The 15,967-nt window shown below is 38.3% G+C and overlaps 1 protein-coding gene and 1 long non-coding RNA gene across 2 annotated transcripts in view; one reads left to right on the top strand and one right to left on the bottom strand.

Moving 5' to 3' along the window:
* The window catches only part of AGR3 (anterior gradient 3, protein disulphide isomerase family member), a 160,052-nt gene that overhangs the window by 13,391 nt on the left and 130,694 nt on the right, over nt 1-15,967 (bottom strand). The gene's annotated exons all lie outside the window — the stretch shown is intronic.
* Nucleotides 1-15,967, top strand: part of LOC110474692 (uncharacterized) — a 36,956-nt gene that overhangs the window by 19,822 nt on the left and 1,167 nt on the right. The window contains exon 2 of the long non-coding RNA XR_013339452.1: nt 15,828-15,941. This is a non-coding gene — a long non-coding RNA (uncharacterized LOC110474692). The remainder of the gene's footprint in view (nt 1-15,827; nt 15,942-15,967) is intronic.

The raw sequence follows: 15,967 nt of genomic DNA, 5'->3' as shown, positions 1-15,967 counted from the left end.
GGCTTCTCCTGAAGAAGCCAGACAAGCTTCTCTTCTGATGTGGACATGTCGTCCTGGAGCATTGTTTATCTCCAGAAGCCAATTGCTAAAAAGGTGCTCTAGCAGATCATTCCTCACTGACAGAGCAGACCATACTGCTGTAGCCACAGAAAGGCTCCAGCTTTGGCCATCTCAATGCAGAGCTGTTCACCTGAGCAGCTTGTAGAGCTGCAGCCCAAGGTGCCTGCACTAACCTCTTGGTGGTGCTCAGCCATTCCTTAAAGCTGAGCTCGTTCACTGCAGTCCAGACAGATATTTTTTATATTCAGTATTATATATTTATTTATATACTTCGTATATTGAGAAAATGTGAGCAATAATGTTTATAAAACCTAAAGCAAACAAAAACTTTATGGCTTGCTATTGCCTCCTCTTTCAACAGTTCACATTTGAGAAGAAAGGTGAAGTTAGCATCACCTAACTGAAAACAATTTCACTTTGAGTGGCACAGATGGTGATGGCAAACATCTTGAAATGCTGACAGGTATCCAAGGTCTTGGTTTTCTTTATCTCCGTGGCCATTAAAAACTGGTAATTATCACAGTATGGTTTCCACTGAGTAGCAGTTTGCTTTTAGTGTGGAATATATTTTTAGCCTGGCCAAGCATAACCTTTTGCTATTTTGTTGTTACATTTATAGCCCACATAATTGATGCAGAAAAAATTTTAGCTTCAGTTTAGCTTCTAGCTACAGTATTTTCTTGCTGTTGCTTTTATAAAGCCAAGGATTAATAGGAGACAGACAGAAACATAGAACTGAGTCATCAAGTTCTGTCCTCCACTCCTGAAGGCAGCCACATCATAATATCCTGCTTATATATGCATTAAAATGACTTAGGAATTTTGCCATTCTTCTTTCTCAAGCCTGCCTTTGAAACTGACTCCTTTGGAGAAACTCTGATTTAACTAGCCTGAACTTACATTTGGCAACTTCTGATCAAGAGTTCTATTGCCAGCATTGCCCCAAATGCTGCTTCTCTTTCTCACTGTCTCTTGCTCTCTAGTATGTCTGCAGGGAAATCAAATCATATTTCAGTTTGATCTTTTTTCTTTTGGATGGAACAAAGAAAGGATTTTTAGGTTCTTCATTTACCACATCTAGTTGCCCTTTTCTGTATCTATTCCATCAGGAGTTCAGAATTCCTGAACAGAGGTGTACATGTTACAGTATCTATGTTACAGATATGGTCCCACACATGGGCCTGTGCAGCTACTGTCTCTCTGAAAATATGTTGTCTTACTTCTTGAGTCACATTTGCCTATTTTACATATTGTTTTTTTAAAGTGTACTGTTTACTAATGATTAATCTTAATATGATCTATCCTATGACATGCACATCTTCTTTTCTTCCAGAATTGTTTCCAATTTCAGTGACTCAGACTTTGAGCAGAAATATCTGTCACTAGCCTCTGTGAAAAGAATTTTCTATACAAGTGCCTTGTCCATTTTATACCATCTTTATAAGATGTGGATGAGCTGGCCTTGAGGCCAGTGGGGAAAACTGGAACATCTTTAATTTTCCTCTCTAGGAGTATTCACTCAAGCTATGCCTAGCCTAAAGCAGTTGATCTCCCTAAAGCCACTTCTTCAGAGCCACATCTACAGAGATGACTGCAAACATATGGATTAAGTCTACTCTAAGTCACCATCTGGAGAAGCCAGATGGGATCCGGGTGGGAGGAACCAGATAAAGACACCCTAGGAGATTGGCTCCTATCAGCTGATGTTAGTTTCTTTAGATATCTTTCCAGTCACATCTTTGGAAGATCTGCATTCTTCTTTAGCACGTACATCAAAAATGTTAGATCTCAAAAAAAAAAAAAAAAAAAAAAAAAAAAAAAAAAAAAAAGAAAAGCCCCAAACCCAAAACCTACTTAACAGATTGTGTTACCAATACTGAAACTAACCTTATTTGAATCTATTATATGCCCTAGTTATCACCATACACTTGTTTAACTGATATTCTCCTGACAATCGTTTCCAAGGCCTGCCTAATAACTTCCAGTTGTGGTACCTTCCCACATATGCTTTTTTTTTCAGAATAAAGGATAAACTTTTTCTTGAATTAGTGAGGTGTCTCAGTAGACAGGTGTAACCTGACAGTTCTTTGTTATTTATGATGGTGATGCTGCACAAATGATGATATTAGAGATTCCAGTGACTTCATATTTTCCCTTGATTGAATGAAAAGTATGTTATTGTTGCATATATATGTAAAATATTGTAACTGGTATTTGGCTGAAAGATTTTGGTGCAATGTGCCAGGAAGCGTGGTTTGTGGTGCTGTGTGGGTTGCAACAGCCCTGGGGTTCTGCTCAGCTTCTACCACGCATTTCCATGATGAAAAAGAAATTAGTGAACTTTTGGAAACTTGTTGAAAAGAATGTCTGTTGTTTGTCATAAGAGCACAAACTACAACAAAGGCTGATCAAGGTCTGCAGTGCAGTGTTACTGCAGAAGTAATGGGCAGGGCCCATTAACAGTGGTACCTGGACCATGTGAGGGAAGGCTGGTGGCTTACAAATACTTTCCCCTTCTCTTGCATGTAGGTTTAATTCTAGCTTAGCTTGCCAGTAGCCACAAATTGCATGGAGTGCTATATGGATGCCACAGCACAACTGTCCATGCTTTTTTATTCCAGGTGGAATGAAAAACACTGTTCCAATATGAGCATCATGCAAGAGTCGTGGGGATTTTCCCTCTGGCAAATGCACTGTGATTAGGTGCCTTCTAATAAGGAAATCTAAAATAGGTTTGTAGAGATCTCAAGATTTTTTATTTCCATTGATAATGAGGCACTTTGATGGAGGTTGACCAGTTCAGCTATGGAAGTGTGCACTGTGCACATCTGTACTAAAGCTGTGCAGGGAAATCTATCCCACATGTTTCTGCTCTGGATGACAGAGAGAGAGGAGGGTGAAGGAGCCTCTGAAGCAACCATCAACCAGGATGAACCTATCCTCTAGGACAGAAAGCTGACCCTGAGCTCTTACTGAAGGGAGGTCTCTTTGGCAATATCAACAAAATTAAAAAGGAAGCAAAGACAACAGTCATGACAGCAACAGAAAAAATCAGCTAGTGCCTGTACCATAGCGAACATGTTCTACAGGGACCACATTGGCTACAGTTCTGAGATTGCATTTGGGTAGCAGGATGATGCTCTAAAACCTAGAAATTTCTTGCCTTTTTATCTTCCTCTCATCTTTATAAAACTCTCTTTCTTGGCTGTGAGGTCATGTATTTTGACTATTTCCAAAGCAGGCTTTTTAAAATGGAGAAATCGATGTTTTCTTCAATTATTTAAAGAGAAATGTGTTTCCTGTTTCCTAACTTACCCCAGATTTGTTAGTGGTGTTTAAATACAAAAACATCCAGTTTGGAAATGGCCTTGGGAGGTCCTTAGTCCAATGTCCTGCTCAGGGCAGATTTAATGCTGAATTCAGACCACATTGTTCAGGACTTTGTCCAGTTGGGTCTTGAAAACCTTCCAGGATAGGGTTTCCATTACTTCTCTCAGTAACCTAATTAAATGTTAAATTATCTTCAGAGATTTTTTTTTTTTTTTTTTTTTTTTTCCTTGAATCCAGACAGAACCTTCCCTGTTCCAGATTACAGTTTCTTCCCACAATTAAAATCTTGCCTCTTTCTTCCAACCCCTCAACAATTTCTGTTAGGTTCTTCCTAACACATCCCTTGCGTGGGCTAATCAAGCCCTAATCCTCTTGGTTTTCCTTACAGGCCAGTTGCTCCATCTCCTGACTCTCAGCAGAATCTTTCTATGTACCCTTGACAAAGTTTTTCTTCATCTTTCATGTAGTTAGTTGGTGATACAAATCTGGATACAGGTTTACATATGCTATCTAATAAATACCATGCAAAGGGGAATAACCAGTAGTAGGATTCTTCTTAATTCAGTCCAGGATGCTGTTAGCCTTTTTTTTCCTGCCATAGCACACTGCTGGCTCAAGTAGAGCATTGCCAAGCAAGACCCCAGTCTTTTCACCAGAGCTGCTATTAAAGCTGCTCAGCCTCCAGACTACCCCACTGCAGTGTGTTAGCTCATCCCAGGTTCAGCAGTTTGCATTTTTTTGTTTTTGAATGTCATGAAATTCCAGAAATATAGCCACATTAAATTAGACTCAGAACAAAGCATATCTAGTTTCTCACCCCACAACAACCAGCAGAAATACTCAGAGTGGAAAAGCAGAAATGGTTAGAATAGGACAACCACAGAATAAAACTATCCAATTAAAACCAGGCAGGGCCCTAGAGGCAAAATCTCAGTTTGATTTAGCAGTTCACAATTAAAGATTTAAAGCTCAAGTCGGCAACATTACACCCACAAACATTCTCTTTTCACAACCATGCCCTAAAGGTATGAAAAGTTCTTGGGAATGAGAAGAACCAAACTGTTTTTCTGTTTTGTCCATGGCATAATCTGTAAGCAACTCTTAAAACTACCTGTGATATTCTCATGTTTCTCATATGGAAAATGAGTTTATGAATTAATCAATCAATCACTGTATATATATATATATATATATATATATATATATATATATATATATATATATATATATATATATATGTATGTATCAGAATTAATCCCAGAGGTAAATCTCAAATGCATTTTAACATGACAAAGAACACAAAAACCTGGAAAAAATCCCCTCAGCAGGCATAATAGAAGCCAGTAAACTAACTGTCCTGGGAGAAATGCTACTGCAAATGTAAAATGTAGCTATTATAAAGAAAAAGAAAGGAATTTTACGTAGAATTAGTCAGATCAGATTACTACAAATACCCAGTTGGCCTGTTTTTGCAGATACTGGTCTCTCATGGCATAATTTTTTCATCCAGTCCACTACTGTCTGGTAGTAGATTTTGCTTTTTTATGAAAATACTGCACATAATGTCTTAGGTAAGCTTTGTGCCTGAATTTTATTTATTTATCTGTGAAATAGGGACAATAATGTAACTTGATCTGTTTCTTAATCATTACACACAGCAAATAATGAGTATTTTCAAAACCACTGAGAAATTACATAAAGGAAAAATAAACAGGGGAACATTTGGACAAAGCTATTGCATGAGGTAAAGAGCAGAAGAAATTGTGGAAGGTCTTGAAGAGAACAAAAATATCAAAAAATTGAGATTGCAGGGTGCTTTGCTGCCAGGGTGTCAATACCCTGCTGATAACCTTATTGTCACAGTGACTCCTAAATAATTCAGAAAACAAACTCACAGTACCTAAATAGTGTTGAAATAACACAACTGCCCCATGAAGAGCAGCTGAGGGCACCAGGGCTGCTGAGCCTGGAGGAAAGGAGGCTCAGGGGGACCTTATTGCTCCCTACAACTGTCTGAAAGGAGGTTGGAGCCAGGTGGGGTCATTCTCTTTTCCCAGGCAGCCAGTGACAGAATGAGAGGATGCAGCCTCAAGCTGTGCCAGGGGCAGATGAGGCTAGATATTAGAAAAAAAATTCTTTACAGAAAGAGTGGTTCAGCATTGGAATGGGCTGCCCAGGGATGTGGTTGAGTCACTGTCCCTGGAGGTGTTTAAAAAAAGACTTGATGAAGCACTCAGTGCCATAGTTTAGTTGGTAAGTTGATTTTAGGTCACAGGTTGGACTCGAAGATCTCAAAGGTCTTTTCCAACCTAGTTTATACTGTGATTCTCTAATTTCTCTGTTCTGGAGGCATGAATAACAATATTTCTTCCCCAAGTGCAGTAATTAATTCCAAAAACGATTGTTTAGATTAACCTAACTCAGGTTATTCAAGCCATCTCTCCATGCATATCCAATATGAACACAAGAGAAGTCTGGAATGAAAAAAGATTCCAAGTGTTCTTTATGCTCCCCAGTCACATTATTCATGCACAACACTCCCAACTCTGAAATGCCTGCAAGACCACAACACCAAAACACAGCACCAGGTTCCTGTTCCCCAGTCTCTACCCATGTCCTCTTTCTTTCAGTATGAGTTTCATCCTGCACCAGTGAGGTCACCTGTGCTGTGGAGGAGGCCGTGAGGTGGTGATTGATGAAGTACACACAGTACTGGCATGTTCACCATCACATGTCACTGTAGGAATAACCCAGACCAGGAGAGGCTGGTGGGTTGAGGGAAGCACGGATGGTGCAGTCAATTGCACAACAGGAGAAGATTAGGCTCTGCATTTCCTTTGTCTCTGGGCAGGACTTCTTTTGTTCTCAATCTGAAAGGATTACTGCATAAGATGATATCTTTTATAGCCATGAACGCAGACATGTGAACCTCTTCTGTGATAATTATCACTGAAGAAAGGTGCCTATCTCCTCTGCTTACTGTTCTATATAATTTGCATCCGTGAAGAAATGATTGAGAATGTCACTTTCAAAATTACTTTTTTTTCCTCCATCTTCTCCGTAACATCTTAAAATGTGTGAACATCTTGATAATGCTTCATCTTTTCTACATTAAAAGTAAAGATCCAAGGTAGGTTACTTATGACCAACTTCTAGGAACTAAAAAAAAGCAAACAAAAAAAGTTATGTCGCTCTCTTGTAATCTCTTATTTAATTCACTTGTCTAATATATTTCATGGTATTTTATCATATTTACCATTTGCTTCACATGCTTCTTATCCCTGACATCTGGAAATACTGCTTGAATCTCTGTCCTTGTGACTTTGATATTTTGCTTTCCAAGGAATTGATTAAATCTTTCAATATTCATGTCACATTTTACCAACTAATCAATATTTTATAATTTCTGTGGGTATATTGTTGTGTAATATTGGCTTGAATAATTTCCTCCATGTTTGCCTGAGCTATCCTTTCTGTGACTCTGTGGTGATACCTCTTGTTTATGCTCATGATAAGTCTCGGGAACTGCATTTTTCACTGCCTTTGAACTATCACTTTCATAAATTATTTTGGAAATACCCATTTATATGTTATGATGTCACAGTATTTATGGTATGTTTATGCTCCTGGGAAATTGTAATACATTCATAATATTGTGTGTCATGATGATAGTATCTATCAGTTCCAGTTATAATTTTGTTTCACAGTCAGTGTTATGACCACCAGAGCTTTCACTGAACAGTTCTGACACAGATGTAAAGTCCATGGGAGTTTTTATGGCACATTATGCTGTAGTTCAGTTTCAGAGAAACTCCTGGGAAGTTGAAAAATACAGCAGTAATATTTTCACTATTACTGTTTATTATAACAGATGAACTGTAATAGTAGATTTCCATGTGAAATGTTTAATTAATTTAATTTGTCCCTCATTGTGTGAAAACTTCATCCTGAATGATTGCTTTGTATTTTCATGACCAATGGCTGTGGTAAAAAAAATTGTCTAAATATAAACTGTATAAAAATATGAGCTTCTAGCATACAATGCTGGTAAGGAACCATATGAGAAAAAGAGAAATCATATGAATTAACGAGATGGAGATTAACTGGCAAACTATTTTTCAGAAAACCCTGAAAAAGAGTGCTGCCTGGAAGTTCTGTGTGCAGTCAGTTCTGCCTCACCCCAGATAGAAGTACACTTCCTACTACAAAAAGTTAACTTGTTTGAAGCTTTTTATAGCTAGCTTTGCTTCATTTTTATTTGGTTCAGCGAACAGGATGTACAAGAGAAGTCTTGCAAACCACTACCTGTATCAACCAAACTGCATTTACCACAAGGTGCCCTAATTTTTTTTTAGTGATGAATCAAGTATAGGTATGTCTAAAAATGTCTAGACAGGACTTATTTTCAGAACTATGGCAGTATTTTGATGCAAAAAGCAACATTTTTCATGGCTCAAAAAAAAAAAAAAAAATTCTTGTTATGAGAGAAGGAAGGATTATTTTAATTTTTAATAAAAGGATTTAAAGTTTGAGTTGATTTGTTAATGCCATTGGTTACTGTCAGCTCTTCCACATGCTTCCACAGGTGGAGGAGATCCCTGGTACTGCTGTTGGTTTAGGTAATTGTGTGAATAAATGAGCAGTTTTAAGGGAACCTACAGAAGGAGGTCTGTACCTGCTCCTGTGGGGCAGATTTCAGCTTTACAAAAACACCTTACATTTAGGCAGGGTGAGAAAGAGATTTTGGAAACAGGCAATGAAGAGTCCTGTTTGTGGGGTTATTCAGCTAATGAGAAGTTCACTGTGGGTCTACAGGGAATGTACTTTTGAGTAAGCAGGAGAGCCTTTGTTCATGGATGCCCCCAGTTCTGTTAGAGACTACAGGTAGGAAAAGGAGCCTTCCTTTCTTTGTAGCCTCCTCACCAGCAAGCTCTACATCCAGGCTGTGTTATCCCAGTTTTTCAGGAGTTTATTAATGAGCTAATAGAAGTTAAGTAATACAAATCCATGTCTGCCTGGCAGATTTGGCTTATATGGTGTACCTCAGCAAGATTTCCTAGCTCTACCACAATGGTGTCTCATGTTTCTAATGTGTTGCATGGTTTCCAGACCCTTCTGACTCCAAGAATGAGCTTTTTAGATTGAATGGAAAGAAACTGAAAAATTAAAAGTACATATATGTGGCCATCTACAAGGCCTGTTGCTTACATTTTCTTTAAGTTCTTAGCTATATCACAGAAAACAACAATCTTATCCTAAATTCTTCTTTGTCCTTGAGACTTCACTGAATTTAGAAGGTGCTGCCTTTGGCCATGAAGAATTCATATCTATTAATCCCTGTTGACTCAGCTGGGAACATTGGCATGGTGTAATTGCAGATCCATGGAGCTCTAGCCAGTGATACATATCAAATGAAAAGAAACTGTCAACTAGAGGGATATTCTTATCAAGATATCCATACTCTCGGTGGTAACCTATGTATCTGAAGTAATTCTCACAATGAAATGCTCTTTTATGTAGGCAGTCTGATTTTCCTTGCCTTCTGAGGCTTTACACACACAGAAAATTTCAATAATCATGAAGTCTGCCTCTTGACGTGTAATGTGACCCAAGCAGCTGCCCTTTAAGTATGAAGTTGTGATTGAAAAGGCATCTTCTTGAAACAAGTAATTGAAACTATATGGCCTCATTTTTGACATTTGTGGTAGCATATTGGATTTTTATAGGAAACATGAAGGGATGACAGGAAACATTTTCACATGTGGTCATGGAACTCTAAAGGCATTTAGAGAAAAAACAGTTCATAGAGTTCTTGCATATGGAAAACAAACATTTTTTCACTTACTTCTCTATGCACAGAAAGTATAATAATCTTGCATCTTTTTTAAGATATATGGCAGTATTCAGGAAACATAACACTACAGTGTTGAATAAATGTAGAAGTTTCCAGTATATACTGGGATGTTACCTGTATAACCCATTCAGTGTCTTGACCTCAGAAACCTGATTTACCTTGAAAAGTGACAAACACCTTGTTCCAGGCAGTAACCATGTCAGTTTGGATGGAGAGATATTTTTCCTCACATTAAATAAAGGATTGTTACAGGAGGGCAAAAGAGGAGGCAGCAGGAACAGAATAATTTATGCTGGTCACAGCTTCAAAGAGGAGCAGTGTAGCTGGCATTAAGTACAGTCACTTCTGACCTTCTAAAGTGATTGCCAGGTAGCCAGTTCTAATTTGGTTTACTGTGGTTAAGGTGTGAGGCTTTAACTCATATCTTAGCTCTTGCAGTGAAAACTACTCAGCTAAGTGGGTTTATAAATGCAACTCAGAACAGAGACATATTGAGTGGGATAAAAATGTTGAGGATCTGTCCTGCTTTCTGTGGGTATAATGTCTTCAGATGCTGCAGATCACCAGAGCTTCCCAACTCTCAGCTCTGTTCATGAACCCTGTCATTAAACAGAGATCTCAGCAAATGTGTTTGGCCAATATGCATCAGTAGTTAGCAAAACAAATAGGATGCTTGAATGTAATAAATTATGGCTATGAATTAACAGAGAAAGTGTTATGGACTCAAATAACATGAATTCATGTGTTGACATGCAGTAAATCTCTTCTCAAGGCTTGAAGACTTTGCTAATTAAAGTACATTTGGAGGGGAGGAAAAGAAAAAAAAGACACTCTTACTCCAGATTTTAGTAATGCTAAACACAAGGCTGAAGGCTGTTCTTTAGGGGATGGCCAGATAGTGTGAAATACATGCAACACTTTATAAGACTTGAAAGGAAAGTGAAAAATAATGACATTAATGCTTTTTTGGAGATTACTTTTTAGTGATTTAGCTTACATCTTATTAACCTTTTGTGGCTGGCAAAGACTGAGAAGAGATTTATGTATGAAACATCTTGAATAAAATAACTCATGTTTTAGCTGGAGCTTTGAGACAGCTATGCAGTGCAACTGATAACCAGTACCAACAGAAAACGTTCAGTTGTGGTGGGTGGACCATGGCCAGCAGCCAGACACCCTCCCGCTCACTGCTGCTCACTCACTTCCTCTTCTTAGAGGGGGAGAAAATAGAATTAAAATTCTTGTTGAGGTATATCACTTCCAGCTGACATCCAGCTAACATCCCAGGCAAAACAGACCTTACTTGGAAAAAATGAATTTATTTCCAATGAGAATGTATTTATATAATGAAAAGCAAAACCAAAAAATAAATCAGTATTTTCCTCCCTACTTGCCCATTTTCCCCCAGACTTACTTCACTCTTCATTTCTATCTCCTATTCCTCCTCTTCACCCCAAGAAGTATAGGGAGGATGGGGGATAAGAATTTCTGGACAGTCCAGAAGATTTCCTCTCTGCTGCTCCCCTTTCTGCTGCTTCGCACTCCTTACAATTTTCTCACTCCTCCAGCACTGGTCCTTTCTGTGGGCTGCAGTGCTTCAGATAAATCACCTTTTGCATGGCCTGACCACAGACTGCTGTTCCTTCAGAAAATATCCTTCGACTTTGGAATTGAGTGCTCCATAGTTTGCAGTGTGGACACCAAATAAAACAATCCAACTGGTAATCTTCTCCTTCTAAATAAGAGCATGTCTAAAAGTACATAGATAATTGCCACCACTGTACCTGTCTGAGCGCATTCAGGAAACCAGGAGTTTAACATTTCTGCAATTGTGTTTCACTTTTTGAAGATAGGTCAGTTTTGTGTATGTGGTGCCTCCCATTGAAGAACAAAATTACAGAGAGCTCAGCAAGGTGATCCTCCAATATTCCAATGTTTTTCACAAAATTGAATACACAGACAAGGGACGAATGATGAAGGGGAATTCTTCAGGCTGTCGTGGGTGACCACGTGTGGTCCTTATATATGTGTAGCTGACCAAGGAACAGCTGATGCTTTCTCCTTCTGCTCAAATGTAGTATTTGTTTCAGCTCTAGCAATCCTGCCAGCACATTTGTAGTATCTCTGAGGTTTTTTAGACTCCATGTAGCATGATTTCTGCACTTCTGTAATTCACTCATGTGCAACATCAAAAAAAAGCAATGGAGAGAGGACTTACTTACTGGGACAATGAAAAAGTAAGAACTGGCTAAGCTCACTTCCTCTGGGATCATTTGTCCCCTACTTCTGGTAGGCATCCAGGTTTCCAGCTGGGCCTCTGATCTGATCACAGTATTACTTTCCAGCACCCACCTCTACTTCATGTCATTTCATGTGTTTGTTTTCCAGTAAAAAATGAAGAAGTGAAATTAAAAAGTTTGGGGGATGAGTGAGATGAAATATATTTATTTATAGCCTACTCCGCCAAAAAAGAAAAGCACATAAATGAAAACAAGGAGTCCCAACACAATTTCGCTGTTGTAAAAAGCAATTTTTCATTACAAAGCAATTTTTTATTTAAGAAGTGATTTCACTGAAAAAAGCAAAGAAGCATTTTAATTGCATTCTTGTTGACTCAAATCTGCTGAAGCCAACTGGGAGCTTTCCCACTGATTTCACTGATTTGGATGGGGTCTTTTTGAACTAATGATGTGTTGTTGAATTGATGTTTGTTAGAGAAGCCAGAATTTTCAGAAACTTTTCCTCAGACTCATCATCCTCCACTCATTTTTTTTCTACATTTTTTTCATGAATTGACATTAAAAGGGATAAGGGAGACATGAGTGTGAGCTTACATTTCCCTTTTCCAGAACTCGCATGGAAACTTCATTTATTGTCTGTTGTTTTAATGTATAGCAGGCTCATGTTGCTCTCAAGATGGAAGCAGCAATTTTCATTATTCTATAGGAAGCATATTCACGGCAAGATCCTTTGAACATTTTCCATTCCAGACTAATGGGGAATAGGAAAAACCATGGGATATCAGTAGAAAATCAGATTTCATACAATTTTAAAAAGAAGTCTGTCTTCTTTTTAATCAGTTTCCTGGGATCCTGCTGAGGACCCCTCCTGACATTTTGTCATCTTGTCAAAAATAAATTTTCTTTTTCCTTTGCTCTGATGGGGGTGGGGCCATTTTTACAGATGGCTTGGTAACATGAGTAAGAGCCAAGAAAAAGGGATAATTATTCATAAATGACATTTCCCATTTCTGTGGGTTTTCTTGAACAGGACAGGGATTCTAATGTTCAGTTCTAATGACAGGGAAGAATTTATAGTCTCACTGTGTTATCTCCTGGGAGTGTAAATGCTTTACTTTCAACTCTTCAAGATGTTTCAGTTTTCTTAGAAAAAGTCCCTAATGCATCTTACATAAATTTTGGCGTTTAACTCCAATCAGTGTTCAGAATCCTGAATATGTAAAGACAAAACGTCAGATAACTGGAGAGATGTTTATCTTTCTAACATGCCTTTCATAACGATCTCCAGGAGCACATCATTTCAAGGATATAATTTCTTAAGGTTAAGTTGTCCTGGGTATGAAGCATTAGGTCATGCTGCCTGTTTATTTTCAAACCCAGGAGGTGTGTGATGGGAAGTGTTCCCTTCTGGGACTCTGTGAAGCAGATACGTGGTTAGGGCAAAACAGACAGATGAGTCATAGGTGGGAAACCATCGTGATACTGAAGAATTTGACTGTAGCCACTTTCAGTGTTGCCTCATTTTGAGGAGCCTTCCTCTGCCCACACTATGCTGTTCACTTCTGACTCATCCTCAGACAGAAAAACCTGACAGTCTGTTGAACTAGAGCAGAGATTATTTCACATTTCTAGGCACATGCAGCCCTCAAGACTGAGTACAGCTGTTCTCTCCTTCAAGATGCGTAGATTTAACCGCCAAATTAGACCATAGGGAATAAGATGAATGAAGGTTTAACCTTGTGACTTCATTTTGTAGCTCATTGACTGGAGACATGTTGGGAAGCCAACAGAGATTTTTATTATTCTCCAGGAATCTATTCACAAAGTCTTCAGAAAAGACTTCTGGAAGCCTGGAAGATCCTTGCAGGCTGAGCACCTTCCCTGTAAACTGTCATTCATGTCTCATCTATTGCTCCAACCAAAAGCCTGTCTTTTGTCTTACGGCATAATACTCACTAATGGATCGAGAATGGTCTAAGTCTCAATGATGATAAATAAGGGACAGGAACCAGGGCACTGTATAAACTTGTTACTGTAAAGTGAATTCAATAGAGGAGCAACCTCTGTCTCTGTCTTTCCTTTAAAGGAAATGGAGTATGTGGCATTAAAAGACCCTATGACTGCTACACGGAGGGACTTTTCTTAATTTCTTGTGCACAAGGAAGTTGGAGATCTCATGTGAAAATCTTATCTCACCTGTCAAACCCAGAAGAATCTCGAGATTTTCCCAGTAACTTGCTTGAAATTTATAGACAGCATTGGTAAAATCAACTGATGAACCATGGGAAAATGGATGCAGTCTTGTGTGTCTTCAAACAATTTCAAAGAAAAATACAGGGTACTGTCACTGTTAATTTTGAAGGGGAACTCAGGCAGAACAAGAGAAATACCCACTTCTCCATTCCAAGGCATGACTCATATAACTTTCTTTTCTGTCCCCTCTTTCTTTCTTCATTATTTTTATTATTTAATGTAACCTTCTATTTCTAATATAAAAATTAAAACTCTGCTACACAGTTGGCTGTGTTCACTGCACTGTGATATTCTTTTAATTGCTGAAAATCCAAGGCACCCAGAATGTTCTGTTCTCCCAATTTAAAATCTTTTTGCTACACAAAGTACCTGTAGAGTTCAACTTCTGTAATATAATCATCCTGCTTCATGAAAAATGCATACATGGTGCTCTACCAGATATGCCACCTTTTATTTAGTAAAAAAAATTTAGAACTATTTTCTAGGAAAAGGATATGGCTAAAAAAAATAAAAGAGCCAGAGAGTCATAAGCTACATTATCTCTGTGAGAATGGGGATTTTCATCATTCTTTCAAAGCCAGCTTCCAACAGAATGTGATATCACCACCTGCTAAACACATGGAGATTGTATGAAGGAAGAGTTTATTCAGTGTTTAGTGAATTAGCTGCTCATGAGAGGAGGCACAACAAAGATGTACTTGCTCAAGAAATATGTGCAGTAAAGACAACCACAAAGGAAGTAAAGGTATTTAGTCCTCCAGTGCCCATCATGCTCTTTATTGCTAAAAGACGAGCTCTGCTTCAGTGCTCGCTATTGCTTTGGCCCTTTAGCTCTCCCTATCAACCAAATGCTCAATTCCCTGGGTTCATGAAAATGAATGTATAAGAGGCTGGATTTCCCCATATCTACCTTTCACATAAATCACCTTATTACCAACAAGTACCATTCAGTGTTGACATGAGACAAAATAGCTGTCAGTAATCCAGGTCTGGCTAGCATTCTGCAGTGTTTCCTGACCAGTTCCTTTGAAACACTAACAGACACATTATGGTATTGCAGAAATGGACTATTTTTTCACTGATTCTGAAATACAGTTGTTTTAAATGCAGGCATTAAGAAAGGTTTTTCACATTTATTGATGAGTTACAGTGATTGCCTTTTTGCTGGGTTATCAGAGAAGGCTCTATTATACAGGTTTGAAGTAACATGGTTTTTAAAACAACTTTATTTTGGTTTAAAAATATTTACTGGCTGTTCCTAAGAAAAGATCTCTGCCCTATGTGGTAGTGTGCTTGCTATAATATACCTATAGGCAAGTGTGCATTAAGCTCAGTACTTAATCAGTGGCTGTAGTAGACAGCAAAGCTAGACTAAGCTTTGTTTCTGGCAGTCCCCGAGACAGATGCTATGTCTAGTAGCCTTCTTCGGGTGCCCCGTAATTTATTCAGCTATATCTGTCCTGATTTCAGCTGGGACTGAATTAATTTTCTTCTTAGTAGATGACACAATGCTCTGGTTTTGGGTTTGTTATGAGAAAAATGTTGTTAACGTTATTATAGTTGTTGCTAAATGCTGCTTACCCTCAGCCAAGAACTTTTAAGTTTCCCATGCTCTGCCAGTGAGCAGGTGTACAAGAAGTTGGGAAGAAGCATAGCTAGAACAGCTGGCTCGAACTGGCCAAAGGTATATTCATGCCATGGAATGTCATGCCCAGTATATAAACTGGGAGGAGTTGGCTGGGATGAACCAACCACTGCTCAGGGACAAGCTGTGCATTGGTCAGTGGGTAGTGAAAAATTGTCTTGTAAAGAATTTGTCTTGGGTTTTATTTCTCTCCCTCTCTTGCATGATAATTATCATAATTATAATTATAATTTTCATTATTGTTATCGTTATTATCATTATCATTATCATTATCATTATCATTATCATTATCATTATTATAATTATTATCACTATTATTATAATAATTATTTTAAATATTGTTTTTATTATTGTACTATTTTTTTTCAATCATTACACTGGAATTAGCTCAACCCCTAAGTTTTCACTTGTGTTTTTTAAATTCTCTTGCCCTCCTACCGGGTAGGAGAGGGTGAGAGCGGCTGCTTGCACTCGGTTACTGACCCGGGATAATCCACGGCGCATCCTCTCCTCTGCGCGGTGCAGTGAGAAATGGAGTAGCCAGCAGAGGGCAATGAAGGTCAGTTTTTAGAGACATTTACATGA

Source organism: Lonchura striata, chromosome 1, assembly GCF_046129695.1.
Source record: "Lonchura striata isolate bLonStr1 chromosome 1, bLonStr1.mat, whole genome shotgun sequence".
Lineage (NCBI taxonomy): Eukaryota > Metazoa > Chordata > Aves > Passeriformes > Estrildidae > Lonchura > Lonchura striata.
Note: the sequence above shows the minus strand (reverse complement) of the source record. Positions and strands in the feature narration are given on the sequence as shown.